Below are 18,656 nucleotides of genomic sequence, written 5' to 3' on the forward strand. Positions count from 1 at the left end.
CTGAGAGTATTACTTTGTGTGGCAGAGTCTTTGCAGGTGTGATTAAATTAAGATCTTGAGATAGGGAAATGATCCTGGATTATCTGGGTAGGACCTAAATGTAATCATAAGTATCCTCATAAGAGAGAGGCAGGGGGAGATTTGACTACAGAGAAGGAGAAGTGGTGATGGAAGCAAGAAGTTAGAAGCATTCTAGGAAGGGGCCGTGAGCCAAGGAGTGTAGGCCGCCTCCAGAAGCTAGGAGAGGAAAGGAAATGGATTCTCCCGTAGAGCCCCCCGAAGGAACAGCCATGCCAACTCCGTAAATTGAGCCCAGTGGACCTGATTTGGGACTTCTGCCCTCGGGAGCTGTAAGAGAATAAATTTGTGTGGTTTTAAGCCACCGAGTCTGTGGTGGTTTCTTTCAGCAGCCATAGGAAACTAATGCAGATAGGATGCACAACCACAGACTGAGGCTTGGGGGAGGAAAAAGGAAGATTGGCAACACATGTTAGCTTAGGGCCAATCTTCCTCACACACACAAAAACTAAAACAGATTGCTGACTATATGTTAGGCACTCTAATTGGGTTTTACACATGAACTCTGGAGCCAGGGTCCTGGGTCCAATTCCTGGCTCCATTTTCCATCTGTGTGACTTTAGTCAACTTAACCCCTCTGGGCTTCAGTTCCCTCGTTATATAGAAGAGAGGGAATATTTAGCAGCCCTCCCCCCCCCCATAGGAATGGTGTGAGGAATGATGTGTAGGAGATGTTGCTAATGCTTACCATTATTTGGCTCATCTTTCCTTCCATGGGGGTCTACACTTCCTGCCCCCACACAGTAAGGTAGCACCACGTGACTAGTTCTGGCCAATGAAATGTGAGCAGTGAAAAGCCCCTGTGGGACCTGGGCCACATGAGCACTGATTTACACGTGCAAGCCCCAAGCTCTCTCAGACTCAGGGATGTGACGAACCTCTCCAACGTCCCTTCCAGTGTTCAATCTCCAGGACTCAGCACCACGTGACAAGATGGACAGTAAACAAGAGATTGAAAATCTCACGGGGACAGTGTGAAACACGTGGGGCGTGTGTGACGTGGATTCCCCAGAGCACATATGCACAGCACCAAAGGTGGCACTGGGGGGAACTGAGTTGTTATAATAGTTAATTAACTTAATTAATTATGGCAAATGATACTGGCTCTCCAGCTAAAGTTTCTTTCTAGAATAAGTTATATTTTTAAAAAGTGAGTTGATTTACCACACATCTATGGACAGCTAATCTTCGACAAAGGAGCAGAGGGCCTACAATGGAGAAAAGAAAGTCTCTTCAACAAATGGTGCTGGGAAAACTGGACAGCCACATGCAAAAGATTGAAAATTGACCATTCTTTTTCACCACACACCAAAATAAACTCAAAATGGATCAAAGACCTAAAGATTAGGCCTGAGACAATAAGTCTTTTGGAAGAGAATATAGGCAGTACACTCTTTGACATCAGTTTCAAAAGAATCTTTTCGGACACTATAACTCCTCAGTTGAGGGAAACAATAGAAAGAATAAACATGGGACTTCATCAGACTAAAGAGCTTCTTCAAGGCAAGGGAAAACAGGATTGAAACAAAAAACAGCTCACTAATTGGGAAAAAATATCTACAAGCCACGTATCCGACAAAGGGTTAATCTCCATAATATACAAAGAACTCACACTGCTTAACAACAAAAAAACAAACAACCCGATCAAAAAATGGGCAGAGGACATGAACAGACATTTCTCAAAAGAAGATATGAATATGGCCAATAGACACATGAAAAGATGTTCATCATCGCTAATCATCAGGGAAATGCAAATCAAAACTACACTAAGATATCACCTTACACCGTTAGATTGGCAAAAACATCCAAAACCAAGAGCGACAAATGTTGGAGAGGTGGTGGAGAAAAAGGAACCCTCATACACTGTTGGTGGGAATGCAAACTGGTACAGCCACTATGGAAAACAGTATGGAGATTTCTCAAAAAGTTAAAAATAGAAATACCCTATGACCCAGCCATCCCATTACTGGGTATCTATCCTAAGAACCTGATATCAGAAATCTCAAGAGTCCGTTGCACCCGTATGTTCATCGCAGCATTATTTACAATAGCCAAGACATGGAACCAGCCTACATGCCCAGAAACTGATGATTGGATAAAGAAGATGTGGTATATATACACAATGGAATACTACTCAGCCATAAAAAAAGACAAAATCGGCCCATTCACAACAACGTGGATGGACCTCGAGGGTATTATGTTAAGCGAAATAAGCCAGTCAGAGAAAGACGAACTCTATATGACTCCACTCATAGGTGGAAGTTAGTATATTGATAAGGAGATCTGATCGGTGGTTACCAGGGAAAAGGGGGGGTGGGGGGAGGGCACAAAGGGGGAAGTGGTGTACCCACAACATGACTAACAAAAATGTACAACTGAAATCTCACAAGGTTGTAATCTATCATAACATTAATAAAAAAAAAAGTGAGTTGATTTAAAGGAAAAATAGTGATTAAATAAACTCATGGGTGGTTTGTGGATATGGCAGAAATTCTAAAGAAGGAATCAAAAGACTGAACCATGGGCAACTTCCCTGGAACCTTGAAAAGAACATGGTCTTTGGAATCAGACGGGCCGGGGGCTGCATCCAGGTCCTCCACTTGCTGGCTGAGTGACCTTGATCCAGTTACTCGAGCTCTCTGAGACGGCTTCCATCCTGTTTGTTGATGGGCATCATTATCCCCACTTCATAGAGTGGGCATGAGGATTATGACTGACTTTTACCGTTGCCGCCCTTGTATTCTTCCTTCTTGTTGTTACCTGTAGGTCTTGACCCCGTTTGTAAATGGCGGGCCAATCCAACCTACATTCCCAGAAGGCCTGGCCATGCCTGGGGAGAGAGAGCCCAGTCAGCGGGCCAGCTTCCTGCCCTCCAGGGGCTCCCAGCCTAGTGGGGCGACTGACACAGACTCAAAGATCCACCGTCCTCGGCCAAAGTGCTGTGAGAGGCAGGCAGATAGGGAGGCATTGAGATGGCTCCAAGGAGAGCCGCAGGTGCCAGAGATGGGTCTCGAGCCAGGAGTAGGATTTCAACAGGCAGATGTGGGCAGGGAGTACATACTAGGTTGCCTCACCTCTCTGAGCCTCAGTTTCCTCTTTTGTAAAATACAAATAATACCACCTACCTTTTGCCTGCTTCTGTGAGGATTAAGTGGGATAAAGCATGGGAAGCACCTACCACAGTGTCTGGTTCATACTAGGCACAGGATAAGTGGAGGCAATTACTTTACTATTATGCTGGATAATAAAGGCCCAGTGGGTGGCCCCCTTCCATAATGGAATTATCTTCTCTTTCCCTGTGACTCACCTCCAGGCACTGGCCCAGGGGCTGGGATGTCCCAGGCTCCTGGGCAGGTTGGAACTATCGCACTCCCTAGAGTGAGGCCTTTATTCAGAGTAGATCGATGCTCAGGAGGTCACCTGTCCCATGCCACCTTTGTGCAAACACAGACCCTTGGTCCCCAAGAGAGGGAACATGATCTTTCCCCCAGTGTCAGAGCTGGACCTCAAGTCCAGATTTCCGCCATCTAAGAAGAGAAAGACCACACCTTGGGGTCAGCCTGGGTCCTCCCAGCGTCCTCCTCAAGAGCCTGCTGCAGGAGCCCCGAGAGACCTGCAGGGAAGAAGCAGGAGCTTGGAGTGCTGGAAACCTGGTTTTAAATCCACCCATTTGCTTTCTGAACCAGGGTCACAGCCCTTTCCTCCTCTAGGCCTCAGTGTGCTAAGACTGGGTGTGGTGGGAGCACCATGGCCGACAATCGAGAAACCACTGGGATAGCACCGACTGATCAGAGCAGACACCTGCAGGGTCCCGGTGGTCCCCTGCTGGGCCAGGCATACCTTTTTGCTTGTGGGGGATACAGAATGTGCAGCTGTGTGCACAAAGTGGACACACTGCTTCCCAAAGTAAAAATGGGTCAACCACACATCTCCCTCCCCTCCCCCGACCTCCCCTCAAGTGCCTAGCCCTGTGTCTGATACATGCTGGCTCCACCTCAAGGTCAAACGTGTGTCCTACAAGTTCCTCTTCCTGAAGACGGTCCGCAGTCCCAAAGAAGCGGCAGGGACCTCATGATTTTTCTTAAAGCTTTTTTGAAGATCCCTCATGCCCATCACTCCCCATTGCCAGCCCCAGCCCCAGACAACCACTAATCTGCCTTCTGTTTCCATGGATTTGCTTCCTCTGGACAGTTCATCTAAATGGAATCATATGTGGTCTTTTGTGTCTGGCTTCTTTCACTTAGCATAATTCTTTTTGGAGGTTCGTTCGTGTTGTAACACGTTGTGTCATGCATCACTGCTTCACTCCTTACCTCATTCATTTCATGTCCCTGGCACCCCACTGGAGCCCAGCACCTGGTAGGTGCTCAGTAAAGTGCTGAGGACTCTCACACGGAGACCAGAGGCCCTTCCAATATGAGGGCAGCTCGCCACCCAAGAAATTCCAGTCAACCCCCAAGCTACTGAGGACGAGGCACGGATCTCCATGCCCACTGCCCGTGTTGTGAATATCACAAGCTGTTTTTACACCTGTGATTGTACACCAGTTGAGCTGTCACGCCCTCCACTCCAGAGGTGTGCTGCAGCATCCTGCCCATTTATGTCCACTTTGCCCTTATTCCGCCTTCAGCCCGGCTCTGAAAGCCACGGTGACTCATGGCTCTGCAATTAGCTCTCCTTCAGCCCTGAATTGCCCGAACTGGTTGGAGGACGACACTCCGTATACAACTAGTCGCCATCCAGTACGGTTCAACTGTCAATCTCTCCCTTAAGTCCATTTTTGCTTCATATATTTTGGGACTCTATTTTCAGATGTGTATGTGTTTATCATTGTTAGATAACTTAATACTTACTGATGGGTTGAAACTTTTATCAATCTATATTGGCCTTCTTTGTCTCTTGTATCCCTTTGGACTTAAAATCTATCTTGTCTCGAAAAGCACAGGCAACAAAAGGAAAAATAAACAAATGGGATATATCAAACTAGTAGGTTTTTGTACAGCAAAGGAAACCATCAGCAAGATGAAAAGGCTGTCTACCGAACAGGAGAAAATATTTGCAAACCATATATCTGATAAGGCATTAATATCCAAAATATATAAAGAACTCATAGAACTCAATAGCAAAAAACCAAATAGCCCAATTTAAAAAATGGGCAAAGGAAAATCTTTAAAAAAAAAAAAAAGGGGGCTGACCCCGTGGCCGAGTGGTTAAGTTCGCGCACTCCGCTGCAGGCGGCCCAGTGTTTCGTTGGTTCGAATCCTGGGCGCGGACGTGGCACTGCTCATCAAACCACGCTGAGGCAGCGTTCCCACATGCCACAACTAGAAGGACCCACAACGAAGAATATACAACTATGTACTGGGGGGCTTTGGGGAGAAAAAAAAGGAAATAAAATCTTTAAAAAAAAAAAATGGGCAAAGGACCTGAATAGATATTCTTCCAAAGAGACATATCAATGGCCAACAGGCATGTGAAAAGATGCTCAACATTACTAGCCATTAGGGAAATGCAAATCAAAACCACAATGAGATATTGCCTCACACCCATCAGGATGCTTACTGTCAAAAAGTCAAAAGATAACAAGTGTTGGTGAGGATGTGGAGAAAAGAGAACCCCATGCACTGTTGGTGGGAATGTAAAATGGTGCAGCCACTATGGAAAACAGTATGGAGGTTCCTCAAAAAATTAAATATAGAACGATCATACAATCCAGCAATCCCACTTCTGAGTATATATCTGAAGGAAATAAAATCACTGTCTCGAGGAGATTATTTGCACCCCCATGTTCATTGAAGCATTATTTACTACAGCCAAGATATGGAGAGAAACTTAGTGTCCATTGATGGATGAATGAGTAAAGAAAATGTGATAGATAGATATATATACACACACACACACACAGGAATATTATTCAGCCTTTAAAAAAAGAAGGAACTCCTTCCATTTGCAACAACATGGATAAACCTGAAGAACAGTATGCTAAATGAAATAAGTCTGACACAGAAAGACAAAAATGGCATGATCTCGCTTATATGTGGAATCTAAAAAACAAAAAGAACCAAAAAAGTAGAACTCATAATAACAGAGAGTAGAATGGTGGTTACAGAGGCTGGGGAATGGGGGCAAGAGAGATATTGATCAAAGGGTACAAACTTTCAGTTATAAGATGAGAAAGTTCTGGAACTAATGAACAGTATGGTGACTGTAGCTAATAATACTGTATTATATACTTGAAATTTCCTAAGAGAGTGGGTCCCAAGTGTTCTCACCACAAAAAAAAAAAAAAAAAAGTAACTACGGAAGATGATGGATATGTTAACTAGTTTGATTGTGGTAATCATTTCATAATGTATACATATATCAAAACATCACATTGTACACCTTAAATATTCACAATTTTTCTTTGTCGAAAATAAATAAATGAAAATATTTTTTAAAATCTCTTTTGTCTGATAATAATATAGCCACCCCAGTTCTCTGTTACTCACTATTTGCACACAATATCTAGGTTGGAAACCTCAGGTGCCCACTTCTGCAAGACAATCAGTAGACCTGCTGTATATGAAATGATGCTCCAGGTCTCCATGCGTCTTGCTCTGTGGCTGTTAAGAAGTTTTCTGCTTCTGTTTCCCTTTCCTATGAATCTTTACAATTGTCCATTAGCAAAGCAATAACGTAAAGTCGTTTCTTACCACCTGAAGTGGTTGAATTAACAGAGAGCCTAGCAATGGAGATAAGAACAAAAAAACTCTAAAGTAGGAGGGAATCCATCCATGAAGATGTACATCGCACATCTAAGATGCTGTGGAGGACCTTCAGCCCAATTATTCATTCGTCCCTCCATCTGACAGCCCCTGAGTACCTATCCCATCCCGCACTCTGAGCTGGACGCAACACTGAGTCATCCACAGCCCGGCTCTAGGATTAGAGGATGTGCAGGCAAGGAAGGCCATTTTAAAACATTCAGAGGCTATACCTCAGTTTCGTCATCTCTGAAATGGGGATAATAGCACAACCTCATAAGGCTGCTGAAGGGGCTAAATTAGTCAAAAATGTGTAATGCACTTAGAATACTGCCTAGTACATGTAAGCACTCAATAAATACTACCTATCATCACCGTCATCATCACCATCATCACCATCATCATCACCAACCTTTATCACTCTTTCTTTGGAAGCTGCATCCCACCAGTTAAAAGTTTAAAATTTTTACTGTGAAAACAATTTTTAGTGTAAACATTCTTACTATAAAAATGTTTTATTGTAAAGTAGAAAATTTTAGTAATTTTTCTTTAGAACTTCTGATTAATTTCAGATTTGCAGTTTTCTTTTTAAGTTTGGGAGCCAATAACAGTGTATATTTTTTGCAAGCTCTTGAAAAGCTCATAAGATTGTGCCTCTGGCCCCCAGTGGATAAAGTGGCCCTGCCCAGAGTGACAGTGTCGGGCTGCGCAGGTTGTTTTTACTGCACAGCTCTAAGGGAAAGCAATCTCATAGACTGTGAAGTGACCGCCCCCCAAGCCCCAGCCCGCGAGATGTGTGTTGCAGCAGCCCCGGCCCTGCAGGTGAGGAAATCTAGGATGGCCACAGGATGCAACAGAGATGACTTCCAGCAGGGAGAAAAAAGAAAGGGCAGAGGGACGACGTCTGAGCCAACGCGTGAAGAGCAGAAAGATTTCAGTCCATGAGATGCTGTGAGAGGGCATTCCAGGCAGAAGGAACAGTAAGAGCAAAGGCAAGGGGTGCACTGGGGAAGACAGAGTAGTTATGTTTGGTTGGAGTAAAGGATGTGTGAAGGGGAAAGAAGGAAATGAGTTTGGAGAGAGATGAAGGAACCAGATCAAGGATAGCTTTGAATGCCGGGCTTACCGTTGAAACTTTGTTATGAAGGCAATGAGGAGTCATTGCAGGTTTTTGAGGAGGGAAGTACCAAAATCAGGGCCATGCTTTAGGAAAGTCCCTCTGATGCTGCTGTCGGGGGTGGGCTGGACGGGCAGAGGCTGGAGGCAGGAGACCAGGAAGAAGATGGTTGCAATAGTCCAGTGACTGACGGGAGGGATGGAGAGGAGGGTCAAGATCAGAGTGTGTCGGGGAGGTGGAGTGGACACTGACCGTTTAAGATGGCCACCAGGGCAAGTATAGTGGACCTAAGTCAAACCCTCAATCCCACGTGGCTCCTGTCCCTAGGCCAGAAGCAGCCCCATTTTATCACCAGAGCCTCCGATGACCAGGAGCACTGATTTGCAGGGGTGTTGAAGGACAACAGTTAGGCAACCTCAGCCTCATGGGCTCAAACCCATGATGTCATGTTAGCGCCTCAGCCTGCTGGCTGAAATCTGGAGCCAAGACCTGGAACTAACACTTCCTCAGGGGTGGAGGCAAAGGTGGGAAGAAAATACGGGACAAAGATTCTGGGGCCATCAGCACTGAGGACATATATATGACAGGATTTTGCATCCCACCTCTATTAGGTCACCTCTGGAGTCGTGTGTCATGGCCTAGCCCCATACTCTGAGAGGGGCTGGAAGGTTGGAGTTTACCCAAAGAAGTGAGCGCCCCATCACCACAGGCGTATAAGTAGAAATGGGATTCCATTTGACAGGGATGGTGTGGAGAGTGTCATTGTCGCTGGGGTGAAGGGTTTGAAAAGTACGTCCCAGGTCATAGGAATCTAACCCATTCTAACCTATGATTAGATTGTTCGTATGTTGTGTTTTGTTTCCCGTCCTGGTGATTTGATTACCTAATAGGTGGACGCTCAGTTTCATGAGAGGTGGTTAGCACATCACATAAAAAGAGGTGTACTTTCGTGAGGCCTTAAAAATGTGGTTAAATTTCCATGAGGTTTCTTAATCATTCTCAAAGCTATTTCATACAATAAGAATTTCTAATAAGACAGTTAATGATAAAGAAGAGAGAAGTTGCCTAAAGCCAGAGTCCACTATTTTGTTCTTTGGGGTGGATGTTAACCAGTCGACTCCCTTGGATGGTCCCAAGGTCCAGGAAACAAGAGAAGGTCAGCTCTTTAGGAGGCCAGAGTTAAGAAGGAAGGGGAGACCATCAGAGAAAACCCTGAACTGAGAGACTACCACTCCCAGCTCTGCAACTCAGCAGCTGTGTGACCTTGGGCAAATCCACTTACCTCTCTGAGCTCTAGTTTCCTCAAGGTTAAAATAAGGGCTATACCACCTAGTTCCTGGGGCCTTTGTGAGGATCCAATGGGGTAATGAGTTAAAAATGCCTGGTACTTACTATCTCACATCCACTAGAATGGCTATAATACAGCTATAATCAAAAAGACAAATAATAACAAGTATTACTTTCCTAGGGCTGCCATAACAAATGGCCACAAAATGGGTGGCTTAGAACAGTAAGAATTTATTGTCTCACAGTTCTGGAAGCCAGAAGTCAAAGTCAAGGTCTTGGCAGGGGCGCCCTCCCTCCGGAGGCTTTGGGGGAATTTGAATCCAGTCCTTGCCTCTTCTGGTAGCTGCTGCACTCCTTGGCTTGTGGCTGCGCACTCCAGTCTCCGCCTTCATCTTCACGTGGCCTTCTCCTCTTCTCTGCTTGTTTCTCACAAGGACATTTGTCATTGGATTTAGGGCCTACCGGCTAATCCAGGATGACCTCATCTCAAGATCCTTAAATTAATCCCATCTGCAGACTTTTTTTCCCAAGAAGATCACATTCACCGGTTTCAGGGATTAGCACGTGGCCACGTCTTTTGGGGAACCCCTTTCAACCCACCGCACACTTGTTGGTGAGAATGTGGAAGAATTGGGACCCTCATGCACTGCTGGTGGCAATGTAAAATGGCGCAGCCACTTTGGAAGACAGTCTGGCATTTTCTCAAATGATAACCAAGAGTTACCACGTGATCCAGCAATTCCACTCCTAGGTATACACCCAAGATAAAAAAAAACATATGTCTACAAGAAAACTTGTACATGAATGTTCATGGCAGCATTATTCAAATTAGCCAAAAAAAGTGGAAACAACCCAAATGGCCATCAACTGATAAATGGAGCGATAAAACATGGTATATCCCTACAAAAGGATATTGTTTAGCCTAAAAAGGAATTAAGTACTGATTGATGCCACAACATGGATTCACCTTGAAAACATTACATTATGCTAAGTGAAAGACACCATTCACAAAGGCCACCTATTGTATGACTCCATTTATATGAAATGTCCAGAACAGGCAAATCTATAGAGACAGAAAGTAGATTAATTGTTGTTTAAGCCTGGGGCAGGGCAGGAAGAGGATGAGCTTGGGGAGGAGTGGGGAGAGGCTACTAATAGGTACGGGGCTTTGGGGAGTGATGAAAATGTTCTAAAATTGATTGTGGTGATGGTTGCACAACTCTGTGAATATACTAAAAATGATTGAGTTGTGTACCTTAAATGGGTGAATTATGTGATATGTGAACGATATCCCAATAAAGCTGTTACTCTAAACAAATAAATAACTGTGTAGCAGCGCACCTAGCTCATGAAAGGTCCTCAACACACATGAGTTACCCTCCCGCCAGCTCCACCTTCCTGTGAATACTGCGGCAGGGGACCATTGCGGCAGCCCCACCTAGAGAAGAAGGTGCAGAAATCAGGGATGCCTCCAGATTAGCTGGACACAGCTGTCCAGGCACATTCAAATATTTCCTGGGTGCCAGCCGTACAAAGGAAGCTGCAAGACTATTGAAGACTCAGAGGGGAGCCGCCCATGCACCCTACCCTCAAGGTGCTCTTTCACATGATGAAAAAGCGTGGGCTTCACCTTCCTGCTCCCTAAAACTGCCTTATTTAATTCCTCTCCTCTTCTCCCCTCGCTTCATGCTCTGGAAGATTTTCTCAAAGAAAACTGCATCTACTCAGTAATTATTCATTTATTTACCATCGCCATAACCACTTCTTTTTCTTTTAAAGGGAAACATATTTAACCTTAGCAGGTTTCCCAAATTTATTTGCCTAAGAACACCTCACAGGACAAATGATCTTGCCCAGTCTCCTCATTTTACAGTTGGGGAAACTGAGCCCCTGCAGAGGTGGGGAAGAAGCTTGTTCATAGTCACAGAGCATCAAGAGGAGAAACCTGAGGCACATCTCAAGCTTCTGACTCCTACTCAAGGCTTTTTTCCCTTTAATAAGACGTTGGTGACACAGGCATCTTTTCTGTTGAGATAAACTGATCTCTGATTACCCATGTGGTCCTCGGTGCAACAAGTCAGAGAGGCAACATAGTGGAGTGGTTAAGAGCATGGATTCAAGAGCCAGCCTGACCGGGTTTGAGTCCTGGCTCCACACCAGCCGGGAGTCCTTGAGTCTTGTTATGCCCCGATATCCCCATCTTCAGCGTTGGGAAGGTGAGACTGGTACCTACCTCATAGGGTTGTTGTGAGGATGACATGATTTAACACGCATAAAGTAATGTACGTAACTTGCGAAGTATGCCTGGTAGAAAGGAAGGGAATCCTGACACATGTTACGACATGGATGAACCTTGAAGACATTATGTTAAGTGAAATAAAAAAGCACAGACAGACAAATCCCATATGATTCTACTTCTATGAGATACCTAGAGAAATCAAACTCATAGAGACAGAAAGCGGCACGGTGGGTGCCGGGGGCTAGGAGGAGGGGGAAATGACGCGTTGTTGTTTAGTGGATATGGAGTTTCAGTACTGCAAGATGAAAAAGTTCTGGAGATACCTCGCACAGCAAGGTGAGCACACTTAACGCTACTGGATTGTACACTTAAAAATGGTTAAGGTGGTAAGTTTTATGTTTATGGGTTTTTACCAAAATACACTAGTTTTTAAGCAGTATTCCTGGTACCCAGGGAGTGCTGCAGTCATTGGCTCTCGGGTTTTGTCATGGTTTGGTGAGTGAAAGTGACCTGGGAGCCCGCAGATGCTCATTGCTCACCATTAGGAGCCGTTTTAGGTCCCCTGGAGGCAAAACGCCCTCCTCCTCTACCAGGACTTGAACTCATAACAACTGCAACCCAGCAGTGAAACAAGCTGGCATCACTCCTGGCATGCTCCATCCCAGAAGGCTCCTGTCGGAGGCTCCTTTTACCTGTAAATTGCCGCGAGACCCCATCTTCCTCATCCGCCAGAGCCCAGGGCAAGGCCCTGCCCTCAGAAGCCTTCCTCCACCTCCCGGCGGGCTGCTGACACCGGTTCTCCTGCCTCTGAGAATCACTGTCCGTCTCTCTGCAGCCTTCCTACCTGGATTAGAGTCCTGCTTTACCCCGCCAACAGTGTGTGAGCTCCTGAGGGCAGGATGCAGCGCCGCACACGGGGTGCCTAGCCTGCTGGATGCAGTCTGAATGGATGAGGAACTTTCATGGAGCTTTCAGGTTCACAGGTACTTCCACCACACTAATTGCTCCCCTTCACTTCAGGCATTTGTAACCCATCCCTCTCTGAAAGCACTGAGTACTTCCTGCCTTATATAAGCGACAGGTATGTTCAAATCTTCTGTCTACTCAAGACCGTGAGCTCCCTGAAGGAAGGGACCAGGTCTGAGCCATCTCTGTATCCAGAGTATTTATCACAAGCTTTTACACAGAGTTGAGACAGAAATATGTTGGGCCAAATTTGTGTTACTATTTTTAAAAATTATTTTATGTTCTAAAACATTAATCACAGCATTATTTATACTAGAGAAAACCCAGAAATAACCTAAATATCACACAGTAAGGAAATGACTAAGTTAATTATAATGATGCTTGATGAAACATGCTGTAGCCATTCAAAATAGGAGCAATGAGTAACAAGATAGAAAACTTCTATGAAATGCAGTTAAGCAGAGAAAGTAGGTCACAGAAATGTGCATACACTCTGACCCAGCTATAATTAGGGACATATATTGCATGCTAAGCACTTTATAAACATGATCCCACCTAATTCTTACAATTCTTTGAGTTAGGTGTTATAATCCCACTTTTACAGATGAGGAAATGGAGGTTTGAGGAGGTTAAGTACCATGCTCAAGGTCTCACAGTTGGCAAGACGTACACGCACGACTCAAACCCAGGGGGTCTATGGCTGACCCCAAAGTCCAAGCTCTTAATCACTTTGTTGTACTATCTTCCAGCAAAATCAACTCTACGAGCAAAGTAGTATTCATGGAGAACGGAAGCTGAAAGTTCAGGCTACTAGTAGGGTGATAGGTACAATATTAGCAATATTATTCAACATTATTTGAATAATCATTTAAAAATATTTGTAAGGATAAGAAACAGGATGCCAGTGACAGAATTTCTGAAGGGCAGCAAGGTGGAAGAATCTCTGGAGACACGGCACGCAGCCGAGAAAGCATGCCAGAGAGCTGGCGAGGTCGACGCGAAGCTCCTTTACCAGACGGGGGAGCGTGATTTGTTCAGTTTGATGAGGCTTTCAGTGCAGGGTGCAAAAAGCCTGGAAAAGCCTTGGTGAAAGAATGAATGAATGGGTAACCCTGGCAAGGGCTAAGGGAGGAGTCTGCTGGACGGGGTTGCAGTCCTAAGTTTGCCATGAACTCCCTCACTTTCCACACATGTGAAGCAGAATTAGTGACCCCTGCCCTCTTCTCTCATTGAGCGGCTTCAAAGAGCCATGGAGATGATGGATGTGGAACCGCTTTGCAGGCTGAGGAGACGAGAATTGCAGTAGGAAAGGATCCCATGCAGGTTCAAATCCTGGCTTCACTGCTCATTTCCTGGGTGACTCTGAATGAGTCACCCTCTCTGGACTTGTTTCTTCACCTGCAAAATGGGGGAATAGGACTGCCCAGCGAGGATTTAATTAGATATCAGATGTCAGGCCCTCAGCGCACCCCCGGACGCAAGAAGCTCTAGTAAACAGTAGCTGTTAATAATAGCAGTGTGTCAAATCCAGGCGCTCACTAACCACAGCATTTTTTTTTTTCATTTTAACAAAAGACAGGAAGACATAGAGTCAAAGCCAGATTGATATCAGGAAACATGATTTACATGGAAAAAAGAAAACTCTGAATAAACAAAACTGGTCAAGCCAGGTGTGAAAAATAAGATCCTGAGGCTTTGGTATTTTTAGAAGCCATTTTGCCTGTCATTCTTGTTTCATTTCCCTAGCTCTCTATGGGGATGGGTTTTAAAATAACTTGACTGCTGATCTTCAAACAAATCCTTATTCAAGGCAATCAACAAATGCCCTCCATTCGTTTTCATTCATTCAGTTCTCTGTCCATTTAGCAGATATTTACTCAGCACCTGCTTTGGGCCAGGCACTGCCGTACGTAAGTGCTGGGGGCACAGTGGCCACCCAGACCCATTCCTGGCATCAAGGAGCCTCTGATCTAGTCCAGAAAACAGACAAATCAATCACCAGTTACAGGAAGGGGACAGCTTACCTGAAGAGGTGGCGCATGAGGAGTAACCGGTGAAAGGCTGGGGGAAAGAAGTGAGGGCAGGTCAGGACCAGGTACAAGAAAAGCCAGAGAGATGTTTGGAAAAAAGGGCAAGCAAGGAGGTACGGTGGAGGAGGAGCCCAGAGAGATGGGAAGAGCCCTGATCTTGAAGGATGGTGCTGGAACTTTGTAGCAGATTTAACATCTGCTTGAGCTAGCAAAGGTGGGCAAGGACAAAGAGCAAGGAAGATTCATCATGGCCGCCCAAAAGGTTTTTTGTTTGTTTGTTTTGTTTTGAGTCGTAGGGTCTCAAAGGGACTAGATTCTGAACCCAGCTCCATATTAACCTCTTGTTTGATCGTGGCAAGTCACTGCCTCTCTCCAAGCCTCCTTTTCATCAACTGTATGTGAAACTGAGAGAGGAAAGGAGATGAATCCAAAATTACAAACCTTGAACCCATGGTCCTGGCTCAACATGCTTTCTAGTACATCAAACAGGTCTGTTCATATCCGATTCCAGAAGGGAACAGTACTTACCAAATTGAGCATCATTGAAAGGACCTTAGATTAACTGCATAAATAAAATAAATAGCGTGAGCATGAGTAGGGCTGCGGGTAAGGTTAGTGTCCGTGGCAGGATGGCAGAATCTAAGGGTTTATAAATTCAAAGTAAGAGTAGACGCATTTGAAGAAGACCAGTATGTGAGGCTAGCCTAACAAAATCAAACAGCCAGCATTCACTCCTCTCACTCCACAAAAGACTACCTTGCCCATATCCTTTGTGATTATAAGGATATGAGCAAGCAGGAAGAACAGAGCCATCATCAACACTCTGGTCTAGAGAGTTCAGCTATGAACTGGTTGCTATCCGATTCCTGTCCAAAACCTACCGGAAATTTGGCAAAATCTATTACAGACTTAAAATATTTATGCCCTATGGTCTAGTAATTCCATTTCTGGGAATCTATAAAAAAAGATTTTTTTCTTCTAGAAGAAATTGTGAAAGACGAAGACAAAAGACTCATATACAAATATATTCATCAACACATTGTTTATAATAACAAAAATTGGAAACAACTGAAATGTCCCCAGAAGCAGCCCCTGAGGCAAGGCTGTGCATGCAAGTAGTTTATTTTAGAAGTGATCCCAGGAAGCACCAGTCGAGAAGTCAGGAAGTGGGTCAGGGAAGCAGAGAAACTCTATAAAGGGTGAGGCATAGAGGAGGTTTCCACCACAGGCAACTGGGACTCAGTCCCACTGGGGAACTCTGGGCAATAGTGTAGACCACACCTCAGATCATCCCACCCAGTGAGTGAGGAAGCTAAGGTATTTACCCACCAACTCCCATCTGTCATCCTTTGATGTGGTTTCTGGGAGCCTTAACTTCTTGGAACTTCCATCTTGCGCCACACGTGGGCTAAGAGGGGAGTCACAGATGTTCACAGTAAGCAGCCTCCAGCATGCAGAGGTAAATGCTGAGGTGACACAGGCAGGACACTGACAATATCCAACAACAGGGGAATGACGGATTATCGTAGTCCTTTACAAACTGCTTTTTAATGATGCCAAAAATTGAAACTGCTGTCTCAGACTGCAATTGAAAAGAAAAAAGAGACTAAACTAGAGAAAGACAAAATGATAGATGTAGAGGAAAAACTAGCATAAGCCAATATAACTTAATTGGTCTTCCTTAAGAGATTAGAATAAATAAAATAAGCTATAATAAAGCCATAAAAGAGAAATTTCCAGAGATGAAAAAATGACCTACATGAGAATTAAAACGCCTTATAATTTCCTGTGTTAAATTAATAAAAGAGGCTCCATTTAAACATTTTCTGGAAAGCAGAACCCTAAGTAATAAAAAGAAAAAATCTCCACAGACAGATAAAAGTTAACACAAAAGAACAAAATTCAATCTAGCTTCAAACTTCTATCTGCAAAAGTAATGTGAAAGATGGTAAAGTAACATACGCAGAATTTTGAAAGTAAAAACTGTGGTAAATCTATAACTTTACATAAGACCCAGTTGACTTTCACATAGGAAGGAAACAGAGAACCTTGGGAGAGTAGTTCTACTTAGTATAAGAAAGAAACAGGGAAAATATATAAAGCCCAATGAATTTCCAAAGATAAAGTTATAATAAAAATTAATATCTCACAGTCAGAAATGTAATGCACACAAAAACAAGATGGCAGATCAGAACTGCAAAAACTGCAGACTTGGGCCAGCCCCAGTGGCCTAATTGTTGAGTTTGGCGCACTTCTCTTTGGCAGCCCAGGTTCAGCTCCCAGACCTACACCACTCTGTCAGCAGCCATGCTGTGCTGGAGGCCCACATACTAAAAAATAGAGGAAGATTGGCATGGATGTTAGCTCAGGGTGAATCTTCCTCAGCAAACAAACAAACAAACAAACAAAACCCCTGTGGACTTAAGCCATTAGAATTATCAGAATAATTATATATCAAGAAATAAAAAATCTTAAAAATATGAATACAAGGCCATAAAAATAACTAAGCATTTATAGAATAGTTGACCCAACAATAGCAGAATACATATTTTTCTCAACTCATATGGACTAATTACCAAGATAGACCACCTTCTGAACCATAAAACACATCTTAACAAATTTAAAAGAATAAAAATCATATAATGTATGCTCTCAGGCCATAATGGCATTCAAACTAGAAATCAATAGCAGGAAGGCTCAGCTAATGCTATAAGACAAGAAAAGGAAATAAAGGTATACAGATTGGGAAGGAAGAAATAAAACTACTTTAGTTCACAGATGACATGATTGCTTCTGTATAAAATCCCAAAGAACTGACAAAAAAAACTCCTTGAACTGATAAGCAATTACAGCAAGGTTGCAGGATACAAGGTTAACATACAAAAGTCAATTGTTTGCCTATATACCAGCAATGGACAATTGGAATTTGAAATTAAAATACAATACCATTTACATTAACACTAAAAAAAATACTTAGGTATAAATCTAACAAAATACATACAAGATCTATATAAGGAAAATTATAAAACAAAAGAAATGAAAGAAGAGCTAAATAAATGGAGAGAGAATCTATTTCATGGTTAGGAAGAATCAATATTATTAAGATATCAGTTCTTCCCAACTTGATCTGTAGATTCAACACAATCCCAATCAAAATCCCAGCAATTTATTTTGTGGATATCGACAAACTGATTCTAAAGTTTATATGGAGAAGCAAAAGATCCAGATTAGCCAACACAAGAATGAAGGAGAACAAATTCACAGGACTGACAGCATTCAACTTCAAGATTCATTATAGCCTTTTCGGCCGGCACCGCCATCTTCCAGTAATTCGCCAAAATGACCAACACAAAGGGAAAGAGGAGAGGCACCGCTATATGTTCTCTAGGCCGTTTAGAAAACATGGAGTTGTTCCTTTGGCCACATACATGTGAATCTACAAGAAAGGTGATATTGTAGACATCAAGGGAATGGGCACTGTTCAAAAAGGAATGCCCCACAAATGTTACCATGGCAAAACTGGAAGAATCTACAATGTTACCCAGCATGCTGTTGGCATTGTTGTAAACAAACAGGTAAAGGGCAAGATTCTTGCCAAAAGAATTAATGTACGTATTGAGCATATTAAGCACTCTAAGAGCCGGGATAGCTTCCTGAAACGTGTGAAGGAAAGTGATCAGAAAAAGAAGGAAGCCAAAGAGAAGGGTACTTGGCTTCAACTGAAGCGCCAGCCTGCTCCACCCAGAGAAGCACACTTTGTGACAACCAATGGAAAGGAGTCTGAGCTGCTGGAACCCATTCCCTATGAATTCATGGCATGATAGGTGAAAGAAAATAAAAGACCTCTGCGCTGCAAAAAAAAAAAAAAAAAAAAGGATTCATTATAAAGCCATAGTAATCAAGACAATGTGTTATTGGCAAAACAAACAAACCAACAAAACAAAGGGAACAATGGAGAGCCCAGAAATAGACCCATCCAAATAATGAAATGATCTTTGGCAAAGGAGCAAAGGCAATTCAATGGAGAAAGAATAGTCTCTTCAACAAATGATGCCCAAATAACTGTTTATCCACATGCAAAAAAGAATTTAGACACAGACTCTACACCCTTTACAAACGTTAACTCAAAATGCATCACAGACCAAAGTATAAAATGCAAAATTATAAAATCCCAGAGGAGAACACAGGAGAAC

At 43.6% G+C, this 18,656-nt stretch overlaps 1 pseudogene; it reads left to right on the forward strand.

Moving 5' to 3' along the window:
• The first annotated feature begins 17,802 nt into the window (after nt 1-17,802).
• LOC103550225 (large ribosomal subunit protein eL21-like) lies at nt 17,803-18,334 on the forward strand (annotated as a pseudogene).
• Nucleotides 18,335-18,656: the final 322 nt, after the last annotated feature.

The sequence above is a fragment of the Equus przewalskii genome, chromosome 26, assembly GCF_037783145.1.
Source record: "Equus przewalskii isolate Varuska chromosome 26, EquPr2, whole genome shotgun sequence".
Taxonomy (NCBI): Eukaryota; Metazoa; Chordata; class Mammalia; order Perissodactyla; family Equidae; genus Equus; species Equus przewalskii.